At 39.5% G+C, this 13954-nt stretch overlaps 1 protein-coding gene across 1 annotated transcript in view; it reads left to right on the top strand.

The window, feature by feature from the left end:
- LOC142422460 (ADP-ribose glycohydrolase MACROD2-like) overlaps positions 1-13954 on the top strand; it is a 971437-nt gene that overhangs the window by 758748 nt on the left and 198735 nt on the right. The window lies entirely within an intron of this gene.

Raw genomic sequence — 13954 nt, forward strand, 5'->3', positions numbered from 1 at the left:
ACCCTTGTAGTTTGACCTGTAATTGGCATTGGGAACATCAGTGAAAATCAAAAAACATCCTCAGCAATATTGCCGGATCACAGATGCTGGACCAGAATACAGTCTGAAAAAAATTTTTGAAAAGCTTACAGTGGGAAATGTTATATAACAAGGCTCAGGATACTGGATGTGACATTTGTTGGCTATTTTCAGAAAGATAACATTCTATTACTCTCTATTACAAAAAATTGTAGTTGACTCCTGCCAATTTACAGTTCTTTTTCCCCTTTATGTCCCAGTCAAAAAGAGAATAACATGAAGTTGGCATTTGTATAATCTGATTTTGTTTTCCTTTCCCTTTATTTTGTTTGTATTTTCTCCTTATTTTGTGCTGCTGCTGTTCTGATTACTTGTTTCAAAAGGAAAAAAAGATCATCTGCTACAAAACTAACTTAATGCTACTTATTTCACAAGATACTGATTAGGGTGATCTGAGTTGATCAATGAAACCACACTCCCTAGAGTCTAGCACAGACTAACAATAACCACAGCCTCTTCATTTCCTCTTCCTTCCTCTGAGAGGAGTTGATATTCATAATGAATTTAATTGTAACATGCAGAGCTTGGAAATAGAATTCTATCTTGAGGCTGTACTATCTAAAGGAGCCTCATTTTTCAAAGTTTAAAAGTTTTGAAATCTTTCTATTGTCAAAGAAAACTGGTAGCACATCTTTTGCTTGATTTGGGGGTGTTTTTTATTCATAAGATAAATTGTTTAAAGAAAACCTTGGCCAATATTAAACTCCCACTAGATTTCCTTTAACTCAATTTCCAGAATCTTTTTCTAGCTCACAACTAGCCTTACTAAATCTGAATTTCCAAGCATATGACTGAACGGAGCAGCAGAGATCATCTTGTGATTTGATATCAATTTGATCTCAGCAAAAATGAAAGAACAATGTCCAATCAATTATGTTAAGATGAATAAATGTTTGATCTTCTGTATGTCTTCCTCTCTCTTCATAAGCATACTGTACCTTATCTTTCTCATGCTGCTTATTTTTTCTGGAATAAAAATTGTCTCTATGATATGCTTTTAAGGAGCCCTGGTGTTATAGTTCAGCAGTTTAAACTTATCATCTATCCCAAGGGAAAAAAAGATGAGGCTTTCTGTTCCCATAAATATTTATAGTTTCAGAAACCCAAAGAGCAGTTGCATCCTGTCCTGTAGGGTCACTGTAAGTTGAAACGGACTTCATATCCGTAGGTTTGGTTTTGGGTCTTGAATATCAATATAGAAAATCTGTTTAAAACTTATGTTCAAATCTGATTGAATTCTGATCGTTTTAAACTCTATATATCCCTCTACCTCTATCTGATGTCATGCAAATATACCAGCATACAGGCATAGGATTCCATGCATTCCCTTTTGCTTTGCTGAGATGGGATTCCAGCACTTCTGGGGGATAGAGACGGAAAGATCATATCTTCACAAGGGATCAGTAAGATCTGAAGGACAAACATTGCTTACATGTGCACATAAGTATGAACATTGCATACAGGACTTTGGAGTAAATACTATGTGACAAAACTTAAAGTTAAATCAAAGTTTTGTTACCAAGCATGGTCTCTGCTGGAGATTAACTAGCTCTCGGCTATTTTCTAGGATAAACATTTAAAAAGCACTGAATGGATAAGACCATTAAAGTTGTGAGTTCATTCTTCAATTATGATTGAGGTTAATGTTGTTGAAACCTAAAAGGATGGTAACAATATGGGTTTAGAAGGATGGAGTGGAATATTGACATAACCCAGAGTGTCAGAGAGAGAATATAAGCTACTTTCTTCACAGAGTGCCATCAATTCTGTCATTTTCTCAAATGACATTTCTTTTTAGGATCTCTGAGAAGTGAGGACATTGTGGTGTCTGGGTTATTCAAAGCCTGCCTGTCCCAGGGAGCAGGACAACTGGGGTCATTCACAATACTCCCATGTTGACTTTATCACTTACTAGGTAGAAAGAAAACCAAAGTAAGAGACAGTGTCTCACTCAGGGGATTACAGACTAATTTTGGCCATGTTGTTTTAGCTGGCATTTAAGAATAGTGTTAATAGAAATCATTCCAATGGATTAAATAAAAAGAAAATATCAACAATTTAGAATAAGTAATGAGTGCTAAGAAGGACGAGAAGCACAGCAGAGAAGATGAAGCACAAACCTAAAAAAAGACACAGGTGAAATGTCTATCTCCCTTTTCTCTTTCACACACACACACACACACACACACACACACACACACACACCGCGCCTTTTCTTACCTCAGAGTATCAGGAGCTATATATATTAATTTATATCTAAATATATTTTTAAATTAAAAGATCATTTTATTGGGGGCTCTTACAGCTCTTATACCACTACATACATCAATTGTATCAAGCATATGTATACATATGTTGCCATCATTACTTTCTAGACATTTACTTTCTATTGAGTTAGGAGATAATTTTGATAGAATCATTTTGGTTTCTACTTATATTGTATAAGCCATACACTCATGGAAAAATTATTCAAAAGTGTTACTGGAATCCGGTTCTTGACTTTTACTAAGAGCAATAATTACTGCTGGTCATCCATTGAGGAAATGCTCGAAATTTTGCTACGCCCTCCAGATGGGACCCATGCCATAATCTAAAAGCTAAGGAGGTCAAAGACCAATGACTGGGTTCACGCATGTGCAGGAGAAATGTAAGGTTTCTTGCAGGGCCCAAAACCCTTGTTGGTACAGTGGCCATGCATTGGGCTACTAACTAGCAAGGCCAGCATTTCAAAACTACCAGTTGCTCCACAGGAGAAAAACTAGGCTTTTTCTTCCTAAAGAGTTACAGTCTCTGAAACCTACAGGGGAAGTTGAAACCTCTGAAATCGAACCTGGCCTATTGATTAAATAGATTTGATAGAGGGAAGTTGTTAATTGCAGGGCGTGAGTTATTCTGACAATGACGTTGGGTCAAGGGATTCTGGGGAATGTAGTTCGCAAGATGGTGTTAGTGCTTGGCCTCTGAGGCAGTAGAAATAGTTTAAACTTTTTTTTCAGAGAGAAGGCCTGACTCTAGAAGCTTCTCTGAACTCTACTTCCACTCGGTTATACAAGGGCACCATTTCCGCCTGGTGTCTGGCCTTGCTGTCACTACTTTTGCTCCTCTGTCAGGTTTTTATCCTGCCTGAGATTTTATACCTTAAATTATTTAGGGGATCAGGGACAGCTACTTCCTGCTGATTGGGGCCAGTGCGTCACTCTGCCTGCACGAGGAGAAATCTCTCCTACTCTGCTCTACATTAAGAGGAACAAACTCTTCCAGGGGAAGAGATGCTTGAGTTAAAGTTGGGTGTTTTTCTTTCAGTCATTCACAGGCATGGGCCTATTGTTGGTGTTGGGTCTGAATTTCAGGGGCATGGGGTGTAAATCTCGGGCATTCCAAGAGAGGGTCTTCTTTGCCGGCTTTGGTTCTGTAGCCTAAGTTCCCTCAGGGGTGACTAGGTCTGTCATTTCAAAAAACTCTGAAACACAGTAAAAGTTTATCTTAGAGAGACAGTTTAATTATAATAATAAGACAAAATAGAAGAAGGGTGGGAAATAGTCTGACACTCAGCAATGCTATGTCTGCCCAAGAACGATATAAAACTAGCAGCACATATCATAAACAATTTGTTGGTTTCCTTTTTTCAAAGATTCTTAATGCAAGTTTTGTGGTAAGGACAGTCAGGAAGGGGTTTGTTAACCTAACAGGAAAGAACAAGAGGACAAAGAAATGAAACTTCCTTATCTACATGTCCTGCCATGTCCTACTTCTCAGGGGACACTGTTAGGCCAGGTTCCTAATTCTTTCCTGTGCCTGTCTTAATCTATATAACCTCTATCTATCTTTTTATCAGTCAACCTACTACTCCTCTCTGTTTCCCAGGATTTGTCCTGGTTATTTTTGGAATTCAGTGGTCATACATATGTGTAGACTACTCAAGGTGGCTTCGAGCTAATTCAAGGCATAAAATGGAAACAGAACTCGTTTGCCAGCCACCCACACTTCCGCTGAACATGTTCCCTCTCGCTCTTCACCAGGACTTAGATGTGATCAAAGTGTGCCTCACAGTGTTGATCAGAACCAATGTATGGTCCAAGCCTTTCCCCTTTCTCTATCGCATGTGCAGCAGCAGCGAAAGACAGATGCAATCATGCATCCAATGAGCAGAATTCAGGCCAAAGTGTTTAGCTATCACTTAAAACGATCCCACATTGACCTAGCCATGTGCCTATTCTGTTGTCTGTATGGTTTATATGGCCCATTGTCTAATTCTGTGTACATCCTGTTCTGCTTCCTCTGTATTATGTTTACATGTACAGCAAGAAATGTTGCCTACCATCTTGCCGGGCTAATAAAATATCCAGTGACACTCTGTTGTCCAATGTCACACTGGTCAAGGAGCTGAAGGAACACTCTAGTGCTCCTGTTCCTTCGGCAACTTTGTCTACATTTTTGTCCCATGGCAATTGATACAATTTGCAAACTCTATCTTACTTCACCTTTGCCTAGCTGCGGATTAACTCTCAAAAATGAACAGCCCCAGTGTGCATGTTGGACTAAGGGGTTTCCTCATTTTACAGCATGCAGTGATTTGACATCATTTTTCCAGTATGAACTGGCTTACTATGGATTTCTAAATGTAATCCCAGCGATCCAAAGGGCACTGTGCACAGTCACCATGAATCTAAACAGGAGATTGTCCATGTAAATCTATATCAATCGGAGTGGGATCGCTTAAACTGACAGAACTGGAGCAACTCTGTAGAAACATATATCTATACGGAGTGCATCAATATAGCTCAGAGGAGCCAGAGGGTATAGGACATGTGGACGCTTACATGGGGAAATGATCATACATAGTCTCCTTCACTGCAGTCATGCATTGGTTATTCCAGCCGTCACTATTACCATTTATTAACAATACTGAGAGTGACAGATTGTGGGATACCGTTTCAATCAATTTGTCATAACATTTTCATTACAACCCACTTAAATCCTGAGGAAGAACTCGGTGCATTGCTATGAAGTATCCACTTTCACTCTAAAGCAAGTGAGGATTTTTTTTTTAGTACCTAGGTATATAAATAATCATTTAAACAGGCTTAACTGAAATTAAAACATGCTACCAGCATCAGTTGGGTTACGGAAGGGTTGTACATAATTTTACCACTATCGCTTGAAGCAAAACTTGCTACAGTTCAAAGTGGGAGTCAGAATCAAATGATAGAACAGAGACCCAACCCTGTGGCAAATCTAACATGGAATTAGATTACCATTCTTTGATAGAGATTGTGATAGTCTAAAATAAGCCTTCTCAGACTAGGCATCTATCTGCCTCATAAGGCAAAGTGCAACTACACAATTAATCAACAAAATGTTATCACATTATATCATCACAGATTAATTGGAAGCTATAACCTTTCACACATAATTAAATTGTATTTGCAGGTGAGTTGCTCAAAGGGAAGACTGTTCTGTGGTTGATAATCCCAAGACCAAACTCACTGCTGTCCAGCTGTGTCTGACTCATGGTGACCTCACAGAGAATGGTCGAATTGTCCCATGGGTTTTGGGGTCTGTAACTCTTCACAGTCTCCTTGTCTTTCTCCCTAGGAGTGGGTGTGGTTTCAAACTGCTTAACTTGTGGTTAGCCACCCACCACATAACTGCCGTGCTGCCAGAACACCTGTTAGTGTTGACAGACTTCAATTTCAAGTTCAGTCTCCTAACTGCCTTAGACACCCAGTCAGGAACTTTGATCTTCGTCAACTGAGAAAGAATTATTTAGAATTTTATGCTCGGCAATTTTTTTTTCATTTCATCATTTTATGGAAATTACCAGGTTTACCTGAGCTGGTGCATATTTTATGGTGATACAGGGTGAAAGCCTGGGAGCAAACCAACATCGAGAATGAAAGAGCATAAAATGCAGGAGAGTATTTGGTTATTTCTGGTCCTGCTGACTCAGTGAATAAATCTAGCCTGGGGTCAGTCTACGTAAGCATGGATTTGGGAGTGGGATATAAGAGTAGCATTTTGTTAAAACTACTTTTATTTGTGTTTGTTTTACATACTGTGAATTTTTCCTTAGTGATAAATATACCGGGAAGTTTTAAAATTTTTAACCAGTTTAAAAATTAATGCTCCGTTCTTCCAAAATGTTGATCTATGCATTGGTGGCATGCCTAGTCCCAGGTGTTAACCAATATTTCTTTGTCCATTCTAAATTATTTATTTGTAAAATCATATGACTAAACTTTATCATACTGTACTATAAAATAAAAAAAATTTTGAGATCAAATGGCAGAAATTGTATAGTAATGGAGGTTGCATGATGCTGATACCATATTTTCGTTCTATTTTTATGTGTTTGAAAATCCCACAATAGACTTAAATGTAATACTAATGCAATTGTATTAAATTTTTCAAGGGGTAAAATGTCCCCAAAAGATATTGACAATCAAAATTGTATCAGCCACAATTGTTTAAACAGAAAAAACAAGGCAATCTAGAAGTTAATGTTATGGTATAATTACTATGATCTACAAAAGCTTAATTAATTAGGGTTAGGGTTCGGATAGAAAAAAACAGCTTAATTAATATCCCATGGCAAACATAAAATTTTTGTCCACCCCTGTCATGCTTTAATATATAGTGGTTAATTGTGGCTATTGAAATTTATTTACCCAAATTTTTTTCATGATATTTTTTTCACGATACTTTTTTAAAATTAATAAATCTTTTTATTGGGGCTCATACACCTCTTTTCACAATCCATACATACAGCAGTTGAGCAAAGCACCCTTATACATTCGTTGCCCTCGTCATTCTCAAAATTCGCCTTCCACTTGGGTTCCTGGAATCAGCTCAGTTTCCTTCCTCCCCTCCCCCCTCTCCCCCCTTTCCCCTGGCCCCTTAATAGTTTATAAATAATTATTTTATCTTATCTTACACTACCCGGCATCTCCCCTCACCCACCTTCCCATTGCCCATCTCCCAGAGAGGAGGTTACACATAGATCTCCAAAATCGGCTCTCCCTTTCTACACCCCCTTCCCTCCTGGTGTCGCCACACCCGCCGCTGGTGTTAAGGGGTTCGTCTGTCCTAGATTCCCTGTGTTTCCAGATCCCCACTGCACTGCTGTACATCCTCTGGTCTTCCCAGGTCCCCAAGGTAGAATTGGAGGTCATGATAATTGGGAGGGAGGAGGCGCTCAGGAACTAGAGGAAGGTTTTTAGTTTCATTGTTGCTACACTGAACCCTGAGTGACTCATCTCCTCCCCACTACCCCTCGGCAAGGGATGTCCATCTGTCTACATGTGGGCATTGGGTCCCCATCACGCACTCCCCCTCATTCATGGTAATGTGATTCCCACCACCACCACCACCCCTCCCTGCCTTTGTTGTTTGAGACCTGGTCTCCTCTGCCCTTCATGATCACCCATGTTGGTGTGCTGCTTCCGTGTGGGCTTTGTTGCTTCTGGGCTAGATGGCCGCTTGTTTTCTTTCATGCCTTTAAGTCCCCAGACTATACTCGGCAATTTTGTATCACATTAGTCTCTTTTAAAAATTTAAATTATTTCATTAGGGCTCGTACAACTTTGATCACAATCCATTCATACATCCATTGTGTCAAGCACATTTGTACGTATGTTGCCATCATCATTTTCAAAACATTTTCTTTCTACTTGAGTCCTTGGTATCACTCCATTTCTGCCCCCTCTCCCACCCACCCACCCTCATGAACCCTTGATAATTTATTTAAGAATGTTCATATCTGTGTTAATCCAGGTAGACTAGAGAAACATATTCATATGTGTATAAGAAAGAGGTTTATATACAAGGGCAGTTGAGTATTAAGGAAACATCCCAGCCCAGTCCAGATCAAGAGCATAAGTCTGATATAAGCCCATATGTCCAATATCAATCTATAATGTCCTCTTCTGACTCATGAAATACATGCAATAATGCTGAATGCAGGATGATCACAGGCCAATCAGTAGGTGGGAATCCTGTGGATCCAGTGGTGTTGTAAGTATCTCATCACTGGTAGGGGTCTCCACGTGGCTTCCACAGGACCTAGGGCTGCATCAGGGTATGTCTATGTGGATTCTCCTCAGAGATGCCTCGCAGGGAGTCAGCCTTGTTAGTAGAGAGTCTTCACGGGACTGAGTTGAGAGAGAATTGTCTCCTGCCTTCAAGGAGGGAAAACTGAGTTTCAAGAATTTTCAGGAGAAGGACATGCCCACATAGAGGCCTCATTGGTGATATATATCTTGATTGATGGGCCAGACTCTTAATCCTATCACTCTGAATCCTATCAAGTCCCCAATTGATACCAGATTATTTAACCACCACAATGTCTTACACCAACCACTCTCTCTCTTCACCCACTTTTCTGTTGTATATCCCCCTGGGAGGGGGTTATAAGTAGATCATTGTGGTCACTTTCCCCTTCATCCCCCCATATTGCCTTACCTTCCTGGCATCACTACTTTCATTATTGGTACTGAGGGGTTTATCTGACCTGGATTTCATGTGTTTCCGGTTCTGATCTGCCTCAGTATAATGTTGTGGTCTAGCATGATTTATAAGGTAGAATTGGGGTCATGATAGTGGGAGGGTGACATTAAAGAACTAGAGGAAAGTTGTACATTTCATCATTTTATACTGCACCCTAACTGACTCATCTCTTCATTGTGACCCTTCTGTAAGGGGATGTCCAATTGTCTGCAGTTGGATTTGGGTCTCCACTCTGCACTCCCCATAATTCACATTGATATGATTTTTTGTTCTGGGTCTTTGATGCCTGATACCAGATCCCATCAACACCTCATGACCACATAGGCTGGTGTGATTCTTGCATGTGGGCTTTGTTGCTTCTGATCTAGATGGCCACTTGGTTTAGCTTCAAGCCTTTAATATCCCAGATGCTACATCATTTGATAGCAAGCACCAGAAGCTCCCTTCACCATATTTGCTTAAGCACCCATTTTGTCCTCAGTGATTGTGTCTGGAAGGTGAGCATTACCGAATGCCAGGTTATTAGAACAAAGTGTTCTTGTGTTGAGGGAGTACTTAAGTAGAGGCCCAGTGTCCATCTGCTACCTTAATACTTAACATATAAATATATGCACATAGATCTATTTCCCTATTGTTATATATAAATATATTTACATATGTACATGCCTATATGTCGACCTTTATAAATGTCTGTTGCCTTCTAGTTCTTTCCTCTATTTCATTTTGCTTTCCTCTTGTCCCACTATCATGTTCGGCCTTCATTGGGTTTCAGTAATTCTTCTTGTCTACATTGGCCCTGGTCAATCCACACCAGTTATCCTACACCCTACCTGCCATCAATTTTAGCTCATTTGTTGTTTCCTAGTCCCTGGGTTTGTTGCCACCACCCTTCCTTTTCCCCACCTCCTCCTCTCCCCACTGTATCCTGCCAGAAACCAGTCCCATTGGTTTCTCCTCTGGATTGTTTATCCAGCCTATTTTATCTAGATAGACAGGTAGAGACAATAATAAGCACAAACACTAGACAGAGCAAAACAATCAAAGAAAACAAAAAACAACAACAACAAAGAAAAGCCTATAAATAGTTTGTTGTTGAACTTTAGGAGTGTTTTCCAGTTGAGTGTTTGGGGTACCACGCCCTGGTCCCAAAATCTATCTCTGATCTGTGTCAATACCTACTCTTTTTGCAATAGATAGTATTCATCCTCCAATTGTTTGCCTTTGTTCTTAATTGTCCTTTTGTTGATTTCCAGCCTTATGGCATAGTGACCGGGGAGTGAAGTCTGTATGATCTCTATGTGCTTCAATTTACACGGATTCAACTTGTGTCGCAGGAGTGTAGTCTATCTTTGTGTAGATGCCATGTGGGCTTGTAAAGAATCGGGTGGTGAGCTCTGAAAAGATATATCAGGTCATACTGTCTGCTTGTACTGTTTAGATATGTAGCCTCTTTGTTAAGCTTCTTTCCTTGTGATCTATCTTTCTCAGAGAGTGGTGTATTAAAGTCACCTAATATAATTGTTGACCCTGTGATTTCTTTTTTGCATCTTTTGGAGCATTTGATTTATTAATTTCTCAGGTCTCTCACTGGGCATGTATATATGTATTATGCTCACTAGTTCCTGGAGTACAGTTTTCTTGAGAATTATATAGTGCCCCTCCTTATTTCTTGTTATGGCTTGTACCTTGAGATCAATTTTCTCCAAGATTAGGATTGCAATCCCTGCTTTTTATGAATTGCCATTTGCTTGGTATATTTTTCTCCAGCATTTGATTCTCAGCCTATTTTTGTTTGTATTCTTGAGATGTGTCTCCTGTAGGCAGCAGATCGACAGTTTGTGTTTTCTAAGCCAGTCTGCTAGCCTCTGTTTTTTAATGCCTGAGTTCATTAATATTCAGGGTTAGTAAGTACATTTGCGGACTCTATGATGCCATCTTGTACCTTTTGTGTTGGGTGGTTTCCTACCACCCTTTCTTATCAGTGTGTTGTGCATGTGTGTGTGTTTTATTCTTCTCTTTTATCCACCATTTATCCAATGCGACTTGGGGTCTATTTTCTCTTTGTTGCCCTCTGGTGGAGTTGTTCTATGTGGCGGTCTCTTATTTGTGCTTGGTGAGTGTTGTTCTTCTGCCCATACTGTGTCAGTTAGGATGTGTTGTAAGGTAGGGCTTCTTTTAACGTATTCGTTGAGCTTTTCCTTGTCTGAGAAGATGCTTACTTCACCATCTGTCTTGATAGATTATTTGGCTGGATAGAGTATTCTTGGGTTTGCATTATTTTCCTTCAAGTTTTGGGACATGTTACTACACTCCCCTTCTTCAGAGTGTCCACTGATAGGTCTGAGCATATTCTTATTTGGGTACATTTATAAGTGACTGCTTGTTTTCCCTAGATGTTCATATGATTTTCTCCTTTTCCTCAAAGTTGTATAGTTTAGCTATTATATGCCCTGGTGATTTCTTCTTGGAATTCCGTCTAGCAGGTGTTTTTCAGCCTCTCGAATGGTTGCCTGATTTTCATTCATTAAACTAGGGAAGTTTTCCTCTAAGAATTCCCTTGCTATTTTTGTCATTGGTCATGTGTTTGATTCTCTGTCTTCTCAAGAGATAAAGTCTACTGGCTTTTGTTATCTCATAGTATAGTAGTCTTTTTTCACACATCTAGTAAGGCAAAACAATCTGCAGGACCCAGTAGTAAGCAGAAGATATTAAGCAACAAGATAATAAGCATGACCATGGCAATCATTGGCAAACGTGTGATAGACCTAAGTTGTCAAAGCCTGGGCAACCTCAGAAGTAACAGAGAACCAAGTGATTTCCACCAGCTTCAGAGCCCATGATTTTAGTGTAGCCCTCCTTATTTTTGTCTGAACTAGGCTTTTCAGGTTTCTATTTAAAGAAAGATTTAAGCTCCCTTAATCTGCAAAGAGCATGTTTAAAGCTAAACACGTTAGCCTTTTTTCCCGTAGGCAACCAATTTCTCACTGTTTTCTAAAAATGTATTGAAGACACCAATCAGCACTACTCCCACCCCTCTATTGGCTAGGGGAGTGGTAGTGATCCACTCTCTAGTCCTCAAACTATGGCCCTCGGGCCACATGTGGCCCACCGAGGACATTTATCTGGCCCTCTGGGTGTTTTTGCCCCACTTGTTTTTTACTTCAAAATAAGATATGTGCAGTGTACATGGGAATTTGTTCATAGTTTTTTTTTAAACTGTAGTCCAGCCCTTCAATGAGTCTGAGGGACAGAGAACTGGCCCCATGTTTTAAAAGTTTGAGGACCCCTGCTTCTAGTGCATGCTGCCTGAAGGCAAGACTAAGATATGTTCAGTTAATGATCAGAAATAATTTGGTGGAGGTTTAAATCATGTGGAGACTCACAGAAAGAAAAAAATAAAATAATTCTGGGCTTTCTCTGTGATGGTAGCCTTTTGTACATTGCTCCAAATGTGAGCTCCAATCATCCCTTCATTTATTATGGACTTTATTGAAAATCCTTTGACCACAATGAGGCTGGAGCATTTTTCTCCACTCAGGCTAGCTGCCATTTTCTTTAAATAGCTGTTTGTTTTTAAGACAGGCCTTCAGGACTGCAGATGCTCTTCTTCCCCACATTTGGGTGCCATCATGCTTCCTTACCTTGCTAGAACTCCCATATCTTGAATGGTCATCTTATGAGAATAAGCACAAAGCAGGATCACTTATGAAGAATCCCTTCCCTAGATTAGGGTTTACCCTTTATAGGAAAAGCACAAGAGTTATTAATATGTCTATGATTTACATATTTATGATTCACTTCAGAGGCAACAGATATAGCTTTATTGAGAAATAATATTATAAGTAATTCCCATAGGCTATTTGATAATTCTAATAAACCTACAGTTTAGGTTTAAAATGCTGGTAAAAGGAAGAATTTTAGGATAGTTTTGTGGGATGGGATAACTCATACCGATTAACAAAATTGAAGTGACAGAATATTGCCTACAGAGACACTTTAAATAACACTTATTCACTGAAGAAAAACTACTGAGTCTACATAATGTAAGCAACTAATATGGCAAAATCCCAGACTCACTACTACTGAGTCAGCCCTGACTCATAGAGACTCTGTGGCAGGGACTAATATAGCAGTAGATAGCAAATACATGATTATGAGTGTTTTTCTAAGAGTGGATGTTCCTTCCCTTGCTTGCTCAACAACGAAAATGATGTCCCCTTCTCAGAAATAGGCTATACCTTTAGGTTAGAAAAGAACACCTAGAGGAAATGCTTGCCTGAGTTACCCCAAGATCTATGAGAGCTAGAAATAGAACTGAAAGATTAACAAGAATAATGGGCCATATGTCTGAAAATAATATGTAAGATTAAGCTGCCTCATCCTGAGAATATCAAGTGTCTGAGGTGTTAGTGTAAAACTAGCACACTAGCCATTAAAAACAAAACCGAAGCAACAACTCACTGCCACCTGGTCAATCTTGACTCATAACGATCCCCTCGTGGGTTTTTGAGGCTGTCACCATTTACAAAGTTTTGAAATCCTTGTTTCTAAGAATAATTCTGGTTTTATTTCTTCCAAGACAGATCTATTTGTTGCTTTGGCAGTCCATGGTACTTTTAATAGCCATTACCTGCGACAGAGCTCAAATGTCTCAATTCTTTGGTCTTCATTCAATGTCCAACTTTCACATGTATATGAGGCAGTTGAAAATACCATGGCTTGGGTCAGACATATTTTAATTCTCAAAGTAACATCCTTGGTTTTCAACATATTAAACGTGCCTTGTGCAGTGGATTTTACCAATGCAATACCTTTTTAAATCTCATGAATGCTGCTTCCATGACCATTAATTATGGATCCAAGTAAGATGACAACCTTAACAATTTCAATCTTTTCCCCATTTGCCATGATATCACCTATTGGACCACTTGTTAGGATTTTGGTTTTCTTTACACTAGTCGAAATCCATACTGGAGGCTACAGTTCTTGATTTTCATTAGCAAGTGCGTCATTCAGCAAGCAAAGTTGCATCGTCTGTGTATCACAGGTTTTTAATAAGTCTTCCTCTGGGGTTCTCAGTAGTTTGGCAGTAATCCTTCATAGCATTTTACAAAATGTAATCAACTTCGTGATGGGATCTCATACAATGTAATCAAGTCCGTGAGCAGACAGCGGTTGTAGCGGAATATAACCACCCATGCGTAGGCCATAGCCTTGATGTAATTGGAAGAAGGATTCTTTGGGGTTATAGCCTCCTTCTTTTTAAGCAGACTTCAAGGGAAAACTTGTCACATCTGCTGGACCTTGAACTTGGTTCATTGGTCTCCTGCCATATGGCCTGCTGATCCTAGGATCCATTAGCAGTTGCTAA

The sequence above is a fragment of the Tenrec ecaudatus genome, chromosome 12 (genome assembly GCF_050624435.1).
Source record: "Tenrec ecaudatus isolate mTenEca1 chromosome 12, mTenEca1.hap1, whole genome shotgun sequence".
Lineage (NCBI taxonomy): Eukaryota > Metazoa > Chordata > Mammalia > Afrosoricida > Tenrecidae > Tenrec > Tenrec ecaudatus.